At 36.4% G+C, this 14,850-nt stretch overlaps 1 protein-coding gene across 3 annotated transcripts in view; it reads right to left on the bottom strand.

The window, feature by feature from the left end:
- lingo2 (leucine rich repeat and Ig domain containing 2) overlaps positions 1 to 14,850 on the bottom strand; it is a 201,287-nt gene that overhangs the window by 32,839 nt on the left and 153,598 nt on the right. Inside the window, exon 5 of one of the 3 annotated variants that reach the window (XM_043256500.1) lies at positions 2,296 to 2,351. The exons of the other annotated variants lie outside the window; for them this stretch is intronic. The gene's annotated coding sequence lies outside the window, so the exon portion shown is untranslated. The remainder of the gene's footprint in view (positions 1 to 2,295; positions 2,352 to 14,850) is intronic. 3 annotated transcript variants of the gene reach the window in all.

Raw genomic sequence — 14,850 nt, forward strand, 5'->3', positions numbered from 1 at the left:
GTGTTAAGATTTTGTGGCACCTATGGTCAAGAGAAAACAATAAGGTTGAGGAGTCATTTTGAAATCATCTTACCCTACATAGCATATTTTTTTTTTCCCTGCCTTCCTCTCTTCTCATCATGTATTTTCCCTACTGCTTCTTGTTGAGTTTTTCACAGTCACACACAATGCTAGAACCCAGACCAGGGGCTATTTGGTGAAACAGGTTATACCCATTTTCATGGATTATTATATTTCAGAGCTGTGCAAAGGGGGACCAAAAAATGAAATAATCTTGGCCTTCTGGAGGCTACCAACCTCTCTTTTATACGCACATTATCTCACCTATAAATTCTAATATTAATTCATACCATACATGCACTGTACTGCAGAACCAATCGTTTCAGTCTCAAGCCAATAGTCTGAAAACCATTAAATGCTCATGTACTACTGCAGAGTCCATAGGGCAGTTGTGTTTGATGATTACAGAGGTACGTATAGAATGTTCTGGTACATTTGTGAGTGTGACTTCTGGGAAATTAAGTCTGGTAATGGGTGGAGATACTGATTCTGCACATTGAGTAAAACTGCATTGCCAAGACCTGAGACATCAGCTTCAAAGCTCCAATAAAGCTCTGTTCACTTCCAAAACAACAACAGAGGAAGCACTATTCTGGTTGGTTAAAATGACAGGACAATGTCTGAATATTGAGTATGCATGAATATGCAGTAGACCTTCTGTAGAGGTGTGATGTACTCTAACATTCTATCTTAGCATCTGTTTAGACATTTCTCCTCATTTTCAAAACATTCTCATATACATTTTTCTTATATTCATTATTAATATAACTACTAAAATCAGCCAGAGAATGTGTCTCCCATTTTTTACTGTGCTGACAAGGTGAACAAGTGCTTGCAGGCTGTTTCCATTTGCAGAGACGTGAATTTGTGGCACATCACAGTTTCCCGTTTTCCTGGAAACCCTGCGGTAATGTGGTTACTTTAAGGGTTGAAGCAGAAGATTGCATACCTTCAGTGTAGAAACACTGTTGCAGTGCTCAGATTACTTTTGACATTTCTTCTATGTCATTTGCTATATTTTTTTTAGATTTGAATGCAGTCTAATTAAAAAACATCGGCAGTTATCTTTGTTAAAGCGGCTCCTACCTGTGAAAGCTCTTACCTTTACTTTTCCTGCTGTGCATATTAATGTTTCAGTCAGCACAACAATAAGAACCTTTAAAATATCGTAACTTGTAGAAAAATGTTTATGTTTTATTTCTTCATATAGGCACATGCTTTAAAGAGATAGTTCACTTTGAAAATAAAATTTGAATTTTATCAGATTTCTCCAAGGGCATCTAAGATGTAGGTGTCTTTTTTCTTCATTAGATAAAATTTTGAGATTTTTAAGTCAAACCGTTGTAGTCTGTCATATAATGTTCGGCATAAGGAACTTTTTCTATGAGAGGAAAAAAACACGCACAGAGAAATCCAAATTAAACCATACTCCATCTTAAGGGGTATTTTTGGATGGCCTGAGCCTGGATTTCTCTGTGCATGTTTTTTCCTCCCATAAAGAAAGTTTCCTATAATGACCACCAGTTTGACCTAAAAATCTCAATATTGGATATAATGAAGAAAGAAAGACACCTTAGATGCCCTTGGAGTAAGCTCATGATCTTTGAATTTTTGTTTCAAAGGGAACTACTCCTTTAAAATTTTAAAATAACCAAATACAGTAAATAACATTTCCACTGTTCTTACCAAAAAAGTATTAATACTAAAACAAAAACAATTTCAATATATATATATATAAATCTTTGAAAAAACATTTAAAGAATTTGTTTTCTGTGTATTTTTTTCTGTTTTAGGGAACATTAAACGCTGCAGTTTAAGGGTGTGTGAAATACCTTCCTATATTACGGTGACTGCTGTATGAACACCTGTAAATATCATTTTTCATAGCATAGTGTTACCCTCGTGTATTGGTGGAATGCAGTGTGTGGGTGGAGGTTGTGACTCAGGCCTTGGCACAAAAGTCTGGTGGCAAAATACCCCCTCCTACATCATATGTCATATGATTTCATCTCTCCTACAATATCGTGCCATTTGTGAAAGGCATGACCAGTTATCTTTTCATATGCCATCAGTTTCAATTTCCTCTTGTGCCTGACTTTCCGAAATTTTCCAGCAGGGGTCCAGACCCCCTCCCAACCACTGCACGTTTTTTTGACAGCGGAGTGAAAATGAAATACAAAAGACGACCAGAAGATCAGATGGAAGTCGTTTTCACACCTCCGTGCTTATACACACCTGCTCAGTAGCAATTATTTACACCTACCAACCCTGCCTCTTGAGGCTTTGGTAACCTTTGGAGAAAAGTCAGAAAATAGAGAAGAAAACAGAATGAGAACTTTGATCTCAAACCTGCCAAGACAAACAAATACTTCACCCCAAAATGCAAATTGTATTATGATTTATTCACCTTTCTGTTGTTCAAAACCTGTATGACATTGCTTCTTTAGTTTGTTTTTTTCCAATACAAAAAGTTAAATTCTGAATAATATACTAGCTGATCTTTCCTTTGCAGTTGCATATGACGAATTAGCATATCGGAGCAATTTCTTTAAGCATTGCATATATGACAATTGAACCAAATTAGCACTTAGTTTTTTGATCAAATAAATCCAGTCTTAGTGATTTATTATATTAAAATCAAATCAATGGGCAGAAATGACCAGTTTAGCTATAAATGTGCTTTTGCGTGTCCTTTTCATTTTCAATTGACTGGGTTTTTTTGCGACTAAAACACTTTGGCTTCAAGCTTGTCTCAAATCTATTGGCTGTACATTATCTCAGGACGCACACTGAAAACAATGATGTGTGCTAAAATTTATGGAGCAAGAAACATTCTCTCCCCTCACCTTCTCTTCTCCCTCTATTGTCTGGTTTCTTGCCAATCATCACGTCTTCCCGCACTCCCACACAGATCTTTTCTTTTACTTACTCTGCTCTTCTCTCTCACACGTACAGTAATTTCTCCTCCCTCTTCTTTGCCTCTCCCTTTCTGCACCCTTTTCTCACCCTCTCATTCTCTAGAGGTCCTTTTATTCTTTCTTTGCATCCTTGAAGTCTCCACTAGCTTTGAGCATTCTCTTTTTCACTCCTCCTCTCTCTCCCATTGCCCAAACAAGCGCGCACACACGCACAGCAGTCTGCGTTAATGAAACATTAATGGGGCACAGACTGTGCCTCCTCTGCAGTCAGAGTTTGATCCTTACCCTTCAAAGCAAAGCACACATACGCACACACAAGTAAAGCGCAATCCTCTGCATTACCAGAACATTGTGTAAAGATAAAACACCCAGCGCGTCAGATACTTCAATGTTTTTAGGACTTTTCTCTCTGAAGAGGTGATTAGATATCCCCTTTCAAGTTACGTTAGGGTTGTCTGCAGCCTCTTAACCAGCAACATCAAACATGCTTTAAAAAAATAATAAATAGAAAATGGATATATACAAATGGTGTTCACTCATTTCATTAGAGCAGTCGTTTTCAACTAGTAGGCCACAGCGAAAAATGTTTTTCCCCACACCTTTATAACACAGTATATATATATATATATATATATATATATATATATATATATATATATATATATATATATATCTCCAAAACAGTTAAATTTGGCCATTGCAACATTTTATGCATGTATCAAAGCAGTTTGGAAATGAAATTTATGCTGCTAAAAGGTCAATGCTTAATTGTATTTCAAATTAAAGTAAACGTTACACTAAACTCTACACTCTTAACCAATAGTTTAAGCAAAAGCAAACGAGATATACAAATAAAACAGCTCAATAAAAAATGTCAATTATCTTGCTTTTATGGAGGAGTGTCTCGAGTAATGTTGTGAGCTGAGGACTCACATCGCAAGATGAGCTACTGAGCAAGTTTACCACATCAGAAGAAAACCTATGCACATACGAGGTTGTTAGCAGTGACTATTTAAATTAACTCTCACAACAGTAGCTGTGGTGTAGGGATTAAGACGCATGACACTAGCTTTTGAAAAGTTTGAATCTGCTTTTTGCCAAACTTATTCTTTTCACATCACTTGTCTTATCAGAAAGGCCTTTTTTTAATAAAAAATGAATAAAATATATAAAAAAAAATGGAAGTAAAGTGGCTTAAGGGTGTTTATCGGGTATTAGGAAGAAGGTCTGGGGATGGCTTTATTGCCCCACCCATTTAATAATTTTAATACAAATAATAATTTACACTCAATATATTATTACACTCTTTTTATAATGTACTGGAATACTGAGGCGCAGAAATCTGCCACTATTTGTGTTAAGCATTAATCACAATTTTCATTTATACCTACTGAAAAGACAATACTGATATTTTTAAATAGAGTGTAAACAGAATCTATTGCTATTTGCACTCAGTGTAAAAAGCATCTATCACACTTTCACTTAGTGTATGTATTTGCTATTTACACTTAATGTCACTGTCTGCACTTACATATGGGGCTGATTATGTAATGCCAAAGTGTATCAGTTTATGTCTGACTTAAAAAAAAGTAAAAATTGTTACTCTGCATCGTGTTCATTAATTTTGTGTGACAAAAAACAAAGTTTGTTGGTGTTTTACTGTTGCATCACTGCAAAACCTCCTGTGTTGAGTCACCAAATATCTTGAAACAGAACCAATTGAGAAACACTGCATTAGTTCTCCAGCCAGTCTTTATGATGCTGGAGTAAGGTGAAACCACTGGCATATTTGGTGTCACTGTGGAACAGAGGTGACTGGTGAAAGCTCTAAGGCCTAAGAGCTTTGGTTTCCTGCTAGATTTGCCCGACTTTAAACCTGTAATTGTGACAGTGTGCTAGTGTATCTAGGGAGAGGGTGGTGGGGAGGAGAAGGGGGAGGAGAGCTTATAAAAACAGGCCATGAAAAATCAAATGTGGGACAGAGAGGGTTCCCTTTCCTATTTCTCGACTTCCTCTTTCTCCTCCCTTCCTCTCTTTCTCTATCCGTGCACTGCTGTGCAGCACACAGTTTATGCGTGTATGTACTTTTGACAGTCAAAGGCCACACTACCGGGCCTCGATGGGGCGCCTGAGCCTTTCACTGACACTCACTCTCAAATGCTCACTCTTTAAATCCCTCCACTTCTTCTGCTTCTCTGCTCTTTGTAAAATAAGTTTTGAGAAGCTCAAGTCGAGGAGCGAGTAAGGCCAGTGGTGGGACATTGTGATACACTAAACCCCTTGACACGGAGAGATGAAGCCTTTGCCTTGCACTGGCTTACTTCATTTTGCACAGACTTGCCTCAGAGTGTGGTTAAGTAAACAAACACACACACACACACACACACGAGGATGCAAACTCCTGACAGAAACAGAAATGGCATATGTTAAAAAAACAGCTGAAAATTCAGATTTGCTATGACAGGAATAAAAGACGCTTTAAAATATATAAAAAAATATTTCCAAATATAGCTGTTTTTACTAAATATTGTTGTATTTTTAAACAAATAAATGCAGCTTTGGTAAGCATAAGAGCCCACCTTTAAAGAAACAAAAGACAAGACCATTTTTTCCCACATTAATTATAACTGCAAAGAAAAGAGTGGCCAATATATTATTAAAAATGTCTTCTTGTGTGTCCCACAGGAGAAAGTAAGATCCGTATTTAGAACGTCAAGAAAGTAAGCAAATCATGAAAATATTTACATTTTGGTCAACTATGCCTTTAGATGTTCAGTGCAGCTTCGCTGTGAATCCCTAAACCCTAGTTGTATTTCCTAATTTGGATATTTTATGAATTTTTAGATTTGGGTTTATCATTGTTACCGAAGAAGCATTTGTTCATATTTTTAGTGTAAATACATTTGTATGATAAATTCCCATTCCATCCCCTAAACTTAAAATGCTAAGATTCATATTATATTTAGTTCAGAATTAGGCTCTGATATGTTCATTACATGATGCCACACATTCTGGACTTCTTAGAACCTCAAAACATAAACGACGCTGAATATTTATGTGTGGCTCCACTGCATTTTAGCGTATCTAAATCTTATGTAAGATTTTGGTCCTTATCAAAAATTTTACAGCATTGACAAGTAAGTGGGCTGACTTGTAATGGATTCTAACCTCATACAGATTTTGCCTGGTCATTTGGAAGTCGATGAATGGAAAGCAGCAGTGCATATTACACGATCAGACTTTCTGCCAGAGGTGCTACTGTAGTGCTGCCGTTGATCTTTGCTTGCAACCAGACAGATAATTCACATTCTTGACAACATGTCTGCTTTAAGAAGACCTCGAGTTTAAAGCATTTATTTAGTAAGTATCAACTGTGTGTGTGGGTGAACTACTGGCTGTTAAAAAAAGCAGGCAAGATGTAAACAAGTTACTTTGTCAAAAAGTGCAGCCCAACGGATAATGAACTGCTGAAGGTCTCTCCAGAGAACAAATATTTGTACAAAATACATCTAAAAATCTAAATTCTGCCATTATTTCTGCCATTTTTTAAAATCTTTATAGCTTTAAACCTGTATAGCTTTGGGTATGAGAAAGTGAACAGATGTTTTGAATGAATGATTCTTTTTTCAAAACCAGACTGAATGATTTGTTCATGAATCAGACCGAACCAATTCTTTACTCTCACTGACCCTGACAATCCAGTTAACCATTAACGTAAAAAATGATCAGAGAGTAACAAATAAACATAGTCCACACGAAGCTATTGTATAACTTCAGATGAGTTGTAAAGTGCACAAATCTGGACTGCTTTTATGATACTCTTATGTTGGTTTTACATCATTTTTGTATCTTAAAAGCTGCAGCCCCCATTCACTGTAATTGCTCTATTTATATTCCACTGCAGAAATAAAGTCATATGGGTTTGTAACGACTTGAGGGGGAGTAAATGATTGCATTTTTGAGCAAACCTTCATTTTCATTTTTGAGCAAACTATCATTTTAAGCATTTGAACACCACAGTTTCTGCTGGTTTATGTAACACTACAGTTTTGGTTTAGAATGTTGTTAATATTCGGCTCAGAAAGGGTTTAGACTTATACTAACTCAATCCCTGCATTGCACTCACACACAAACACACACCACCACCACCACCACTTTCTCTCAGTCAGTTTATTTATTAATCTTTATATGCAGTGAGTATCGGAGTTGCCAGAGATGCGGTCCACAAGTGTGGTTGCAGTCAGAGGAGAGGGCAGTTTCCATGGCAACTAAAAGACCAGACCCAACTCCATGTACCAGAGCTGCCAATCAGACCGCAAAAAGAGAAAAGAGAGAGAGTGCAGAGAGAAAAAAGACGAAGGACGAATATCTTTTCATGAAGGTTGAGGAGATTGAAATGCCATCATCCTTTCAGTCCAACACAGCACACGAACACACACACACAGATGTACACACACGCATTCACTTTCACCACCCCATTCAGAGTCAAGTCTGCAGTCATTTACATAAGCTGAAATCTAAGCATTGCCAAGTCTTAGACAGATATGTGCACACCCTGGACAGAAAATACGTCAAAATATTAATTGGAATTATTTTGCTTATCATATGTTAGCGTAAAACATATCTGTATGCATCTGATAAGATATAAGGAAGTCGTATTGCACACATACGCTAATGAAAATTAATTTCTGCATGAAAAAGAAAAAGAAAAAAAAGAATATTGCAGTTACTCACCTTTTGTGACCAACATCATTGTCGCCCAAGCAGAAGAGACGGGAGAGAAAAAAAGGAGAGAACAGAAAGTAGATTAATTAAATTGGAAGTCAGTAATTAAATACGGCATGTTGGAATAGAATTGCTGGTATCAAACAGGAAATGTATTTATGTTTTCTATACTGAAGCACTTAAAATCCCCAAGCTGGCACGACACTAGAACAGAACAATTGTTCTGCATGTAAATGTGTTTCAATTATGCCATATGGGAGAATACCTGGGCCATTTACTGCCAGAAATGTGATTTGAGTGACAGGTGTATAATAATGCTTTCTACTCATTGTAAGCAATCGTTTCAAAGTGGCCGTTTTTACCGATCTTTCCTGGGCATGAAAACAAAAAGACTTCACAGTTGTTCTACAGTGGAAGGCTACACAGTAATGGCACGCTTCAAGGGACTGTGTTATATTCTTTTAAGCAGGTGATTTTATTTATGTCCACCCAAATCAGGGTTTATGTCCGCCCAAATCTCATGTCATACAATTTTCTTTTATGGAACGTAAAGTAAATTTTCTTTTAGAATCAAGTTGCTCTTTTCCATTCAGTGAAAGTGAATGGTGACAGGCAAGTCTCAAGCTCCAAACCTGACTGACAAAAAGTATCATAAAAGTAGTTAAAAATATTTTAAACATACATGCTGAAAGGTGGAAATGTAAGTTTTATACATCTTTTGATTTGGTATTCATGTCCACAGAACAAACAGCATTGTTTTAATAGCAACCGAATGAGTGGAACTTAATTGGAAAATTCCTTCTATTATATAATTCTACTTTTGATAAGAAACAAAGTCTCGTCTTTAAAATTACGTCCTTTTCCCCAAGGAAATTCAAATAATAAATGCCATTTTGATGGTCTTTGATGTATATGCCTTTGATGTACAGTACATAGCACAGAACGCGATCATCCCTTCGTCTTTACTATTCGTTTTAACATGAATGAACATCTCACGTAATTGCTCAATTAGTGTTTCAACCACAGAAAGACTTCAAAAAAAGAATTTGTCACATAAGGGTCTGTAAAAGCTGTCAGTTTTGTATTTTAAGGTAGACTGGTGTTGTCAAAAACAAAAACAAAGTTCTCTGTACCAGTTTCGGTACCAAAGCAAAACACAAAAGCATGCTAATTAAAAAATAAAGTGAAACTAATATAAAATGTACAAAAACTGTATATATGAAAAAACAGTAAAAAAAAAAAAAGTTTATTTATCAATTTTTATTTTTTTGGTAAATAAAGGGGATTTACTATTAAAATTAAAAATAAATATTGTGTAATTATTTCTTAAAAAAATAAAGTTTTATTAATTTTTTACACAGTAGTGGTAGTAGTAGCCTATCGCATACATTATTCTAAATCATAGTAATACATTTTTGGCACATTTTGGCACTTAAACGTTTTATTTTTAATGAATAATGTTTTCTTTTCTTTTTTGTACCGACATGAGTCTTTTGACAACACTAAGGTAGACTATGCAAACTTTTTAGTCTAAGTTGTACTCTTTTGCTTTCTGGCTGGCTGTTATGAGAAGCATGGCTTGCCTGCTGAAAAACTGGAGGACTCTACCCCTTCTCCTCTGATACTGTTCACACTCCTTTGAGCTAGTAGTTATGGGACCAAATGCAGTACACCGTCTCCCACTCCCTCGCTCTTTCTGTCTGGATGGGTTGACAGTGGGGGAATGGATTTGTTCCCCTGCCCCTGAGGCAGATTGGAAATCTCCGGCCTGTCAGGTAGTGCAGTGGAATTATGGGAGTGAGTGGCTCCTTATTTGTGGCTCGCCTGCTGCTACCAGGTGATGGATGGAGGAGTGGAATCACCAGTCACTATGGCAACTGTACGGATACTGCTTGGGCACCACCCTGGCCCCCATTTTTATCTCTATGACTCCTTATGGAGTTACAGCCTTAAACTTTGTCACTTAGCCCAGAATGACAATATGACTATTTTCCCCCAATTTTAAAATATTTAAAAATGTAATTTATTCCTATATGATCTTTCAAAAATCATTATAATATGTTGATTTGCTGCTCAGTTTTTATCAAATATTATTAGTGCTCAATTATTAATTAAGGTTATTTTTAAGAAGTTTGAAAAATTTGTTGATGTGCCATCACAGGATTAAATGACATCAAAAATACATAATAAAACACACATTTTTTATTTTTTATTATTATTTATTATTATTATTATTATTGTTATTATATATTTTTTTCATTAAAACAACAAAACATAAATTTATCTTAAAGGCCAAACAATCTAAGAAGCATCTAAAGGAAAATGAAAGAACCAATCATAATAGTTTTATAGGAACATGGTATTTCTACATTTTTGACAGACTAGATTTGTACAGTATACCAGTGATTTATTGTAAAACCCCCAGCTGTGAGCGCCAATGTGGTGTTAGAAAAGCACTAACTCCAGGTTTAACAGCTGGTTTAAGTGGTTTAAAGTGGAATAGAAAACGTTTTTGCACAAATTATTTACTCAACAAATGCTCGAGTTTTCACGTGGGAGAAACGCATTTACCTCCTCATCTATTATTCGTTCCCCACAGCAACTCCACTTAGTGTATATGCATACATTCACTTTCTCTCAGTAGAGAGCGAGTTCCCAGATACAGCGAGAGCAAAAGACTTCTCCCCACCTGCCATTTTACTCGTGGCCGGTGGGACTCCATAAATCACATGTGGATTTACTCACAATCATTAAAAATATAGGTGGTGCACATTTTACAACAGGATGGCTCTTCAAGCCCACTGTGCCTTTCCTAAATGGCTGATGGGGGACAGTGAAAAATGACAGCATCATGCTGCTTTCCCGCCATAAATCATTCAGTAGCTATACTCACGTGCACAGCTACTGTACAGCTAGAGGCAAGAAAACTCACTCTATAAGCAACACTCTGGGTTTTAGGGTTCATGGAATCAGTAGTGCCGTGGTATTTGAGAAAAATGGTAAATATGTCTGTGGCGTGGAAGGTATTGTTTTAAAATTTAAGACAACTGGATTTGGCTGAATTGTAAAAATCAAAAATGAAATACATTTAAAAAGTACAGAAATAGGTGCACTATAAATTAAAATTTGGAGTTAGTAATATATATATTTTTTTTTTACGTTTTGGAGTCTCTTAAGCATGGCTGCACACATCAAAAATATACTTAAAAACAGTTACATTTTGCTAAATTATTACAAATATAAATACAATATTTTTTAACAGTGTAACATATTCTAAAATGTAATTTATTCACGTGATGAAGGCAAGCTAAACAAACATTTCTTATTAATATCAATGGTGAAAACAGTTTTGCTGCTTAATATATTTGTGGAAACCACTAAGCCCTCTTTCAAGATTTCAGAATTTGTTAGAATATTTTGCAATATTCTTTTGCAACATTATATATGTCCTTTTAATTTAATGTTTCCTTACACACATACACACACACATTATAGGAAGGACACATTAGATTGACATTTCAGTGTCATTAGCATCTGAACACCAAAAATGTTTTTTTTTTTTTATTGTTATTGACCAAACACAGCAAGAATCAAAGAAAAAAAGAAGAAAAAAACTTAAAATGCCTGATTAATTATACATTTCTGCTAAACTGCTGTTTTGCCTGATGTGAACGAATGCTTGGGGTAACTCAGTAGGTACTCCAACAATAAACAAATAACAGAAATGAAGAAGTGATCAAATAAACGTCCCAGGGAGCTCCCATTTCACATCAGCTGTGACTAACCTCTCCGCTGCACAAACAGCCCCAAGACAGGCCTGTTTTTATACGGGTTAGATTAAAATGATTCATTTAGCTTTTTTATTTTCCTCCTGTGAATCTGCATCTCTTTAACACCGCCTCTGTCATTGAGTTAACAAAGAAAATAGACCACAAATTTGCAGTTTCTTGTTTCTCATGAAATATCTAATTTTAATGAGATTTTCTTAAATGTTTGAGTGAAATGAGCATACTAATAAAATTTTAATTTACAAAGTGGTGGAAAATGTTCATGTCTAATCTTCTTACTGTACTACACATGATAAAGTAGTCCTCTACGCTTTGTGCAGTAAAAGGGTCTGGGGACAATAATTCCAGTTTCTTATTTTGGTTTAGGTTCTACAGTATGACTAATGCATTACACATTGCATAGTAAGTCAACATTCACAATGTTTCTTGACCTGAGTCTATCACAAATATTGACTGAAATATTAACTATACCGCAGAGCCAATATTGAGATTATTTAGTTCGGCATAATGATGCACTTTGCGAATGTCCTCTAGCACACATATTCAGTGCACATGACTCTAGAAATGAACTGCGAAGTTTAACATGCTCAATGCAGCTGTGAAAAACCATAAATTCTCACCAAGAGATTTAAAAAGCCAATGGATTTACATTTGTAATGTTTAAAGACTATTTATTTATTACGGTGTGAAAGTCTCCTTTGTCAGTTTTTCTGATCAATTCAACAAAGCAACACTGCGTCCATAGGCAATCATTATTATGCTTGGTGATGCAAAAATATGTAAATTTGGGTATTAGGTGAACATCCAACTTTATATCTCTAAATTTTATGCATTTGCCAGAAGCTTTAATCTAAAGAGACAGTGTGCTGTGCACGTGCTGTAGAATTCATAAAGACTGGATAGTGTGAGTAAGATTCAGCTGAAAAAGGCTCGGCGGGATGGATCAGGTCTTAATCACAGCTGAAACATCTGGGAGCAAGCTAGCAGCACGCTAATGAAACGGCTAATAAGCATCTCCTTCCTTCCTTCTTTCTTCGCACACACGGCGCAGACATCTCAAGGACGCTGGTCCTTCTGTGGCACACGAGCAGGTTGCTGTTAATTACTGATTTTTACTTGAAGAGGCACGTTTCTCGCATCACTGACAGAACGGAAACAACCATACCTCGCTCTCACATAGAGACCAAAGCAGCCGTTAAAGATGCGTGTGGGTGGGAGTGCTTGCGTCTGCCACTTTATGGGCATAAGGGCTAAAAATCACATGCTTTTTAAATTTCCATTTATTTATTTGGGCATCTAATCTACTTAGAGACTGTTTAGAGCCGACTAATTTGGTGGGTTGGGGTAGCAGGTCAATAGCTGGTTTTACTCCAATTTGAATCTAACAATTATCCACTAATAACATCTAATTGCTATTTTCTTGTGACTTCAAGACCGAATTTGAAGCCAAGCCTCGGAGTCCTGAACAGAGCAGCCAAAAGATGAAGGTAACTATTCTTAAGCCTTCCAAATAATCTTTCGGTGGCATTTCACATTGACCTGCAAACTGATAAAACTCTCCTGGCTGTACTCTCAAACCAGGGCAAGAGAGCAAAAAAACAGAATTATAGTAGACAACCCCCTCTTGGTGACTGTGATGGTTGTGTTTCCATCTGCACTGCTCTTAGATGTTCGCTCAGCCAATCAGTTTCTGAGGTGAGAGGAAAAAATGCCTTCTCACTGGGAGTGTGTCCCACTATAATCATGAAGAACACTTTGAAATGGCTTGGCACACTCATATCATATCTACTATTCTTTTTCTCGGTGTGAGGTGACATTGACCGAATAATCCGCTCCGCTCTTTCCAAAAATGAACTTTAACATGATTCGCAGTTTTGTTGTCAGGCTATGACCACAAACCCCAGAAGGAATCTGCAGGCTTTTCTGCCTTTTTTCTAAAATGGTTCTGTAGGTTTATTGTAGAATTTGACCTACATTTTTTTTCAGTTAAAACTTTTTAAGAATTCACTTGATAATTTGCCAGAAAATAGGAATTTCTCATATAAACATACAATTCTAATGCAAGTTAAATTTAGTCCTAGTGGATTTCCTTATATGATATATGTGGGGGTAATTATCTATTTTAATTTTTAATTTAACTTATTTATTCATTTGAAATAAGTATATATTTGTAGCAAGGACACATACCATGTATCAAAAGCGACAGTAAATACTTATTAAGTGAAGCAAAAAAGTGAACACTGGTGTACATCAAATTGATAAATTCTTTTATTTATTTATTTATTTTTTTTTTTCAAAAGTCCATTGAATCTTTTTGACTCCTTTTATGTATTAATGCATGTTGAGCCATGAATTCTACATAGAACTTTGCTATGACAGGTCTTTGAAAAGAACAATAGAAATCTACTGGCCTCAAATTCCACATAGGCCTGACTTTGACTGGGCCTATGGGTTTACAATCTGTGACCTCTTTCTCCTTTTTTTCATACACCCATGCACAAGCATACACTATTAATTTTGATGAGTGCATCACTCACCAAACACATTTCACAAATGCTGTCAGCGAGAGTGTGAAGTGAAATGCTTTTCCGGGCGTGTGAACACACCCTTGAGAGGCCCTCCAGGCAGGCCAGATTTCCAGAAATGTACCAGATCCAAGTTTAGCATGACTTTGACGCACGTTGCCAAGACGCAGATCTGCACTGACTTCTAATGATATGGCAGACTTTTAATTGTTTACAAAGGCTCACCACATCCCAGTCATGAAAAGGTAGGCAATTAAATCAAACATTTGAAGATATTTTGTAGAAAGGCTCATTAAAACTTCATTACACCCCAATTTCAGGAACTCCTCTAACTCGACTGCTCTTCATTAACGTTACAGACAGTGAAGAGAAGCAACAGACGCACATTTTGTCCCTATCAAGAGGATTAGCTCAGCAGATTACACATATACACGCTCAGGCATGCAGGACGCTGTTTCGCTTTCATAATCAGGAGCCGATTTGAATCGTGAGTTCAGAGATCATTTGCTAAGATTGGGCATGGTCCCCTAACGCTCAAATCAGCCAGTGTCGAGCTGCCGGAGTGTTCCGGTAAACAAATCTGTAATGATAAGCCTCTGATACACGTCTAATCCCCTCTCTAGGAAACAATGACTGATTTATTAGTGATAGGCAGGATGTATTCAGCATTCGATGGAGTGCGGAATATAAATAAGCGGAATATGCCGTAATGAAGCAGGACTGCTTTAAAACACTGCACGAATCTGAATTAAACAGGATATGCTTTGTTCATGTGATGTTCTCTCAAAGTTAAGTTGACAGACAAATGCTTGTATACGCCTCCATCATACATTT

Source organism: Puntigrus tetrazona, chromosome 14, assembly GCF_018831695.1.
Source record: "Puntigrus tetrazona isolate hp1 chromosome 14, ASM1883169v1, whole genome shotgun sequence".
NCBI lineage: Eukaryota > Metazoa > Chordata > Actinopteri > Cypriniformes > Cyprinidae > Puntigrus > Puntigrus tetrazona.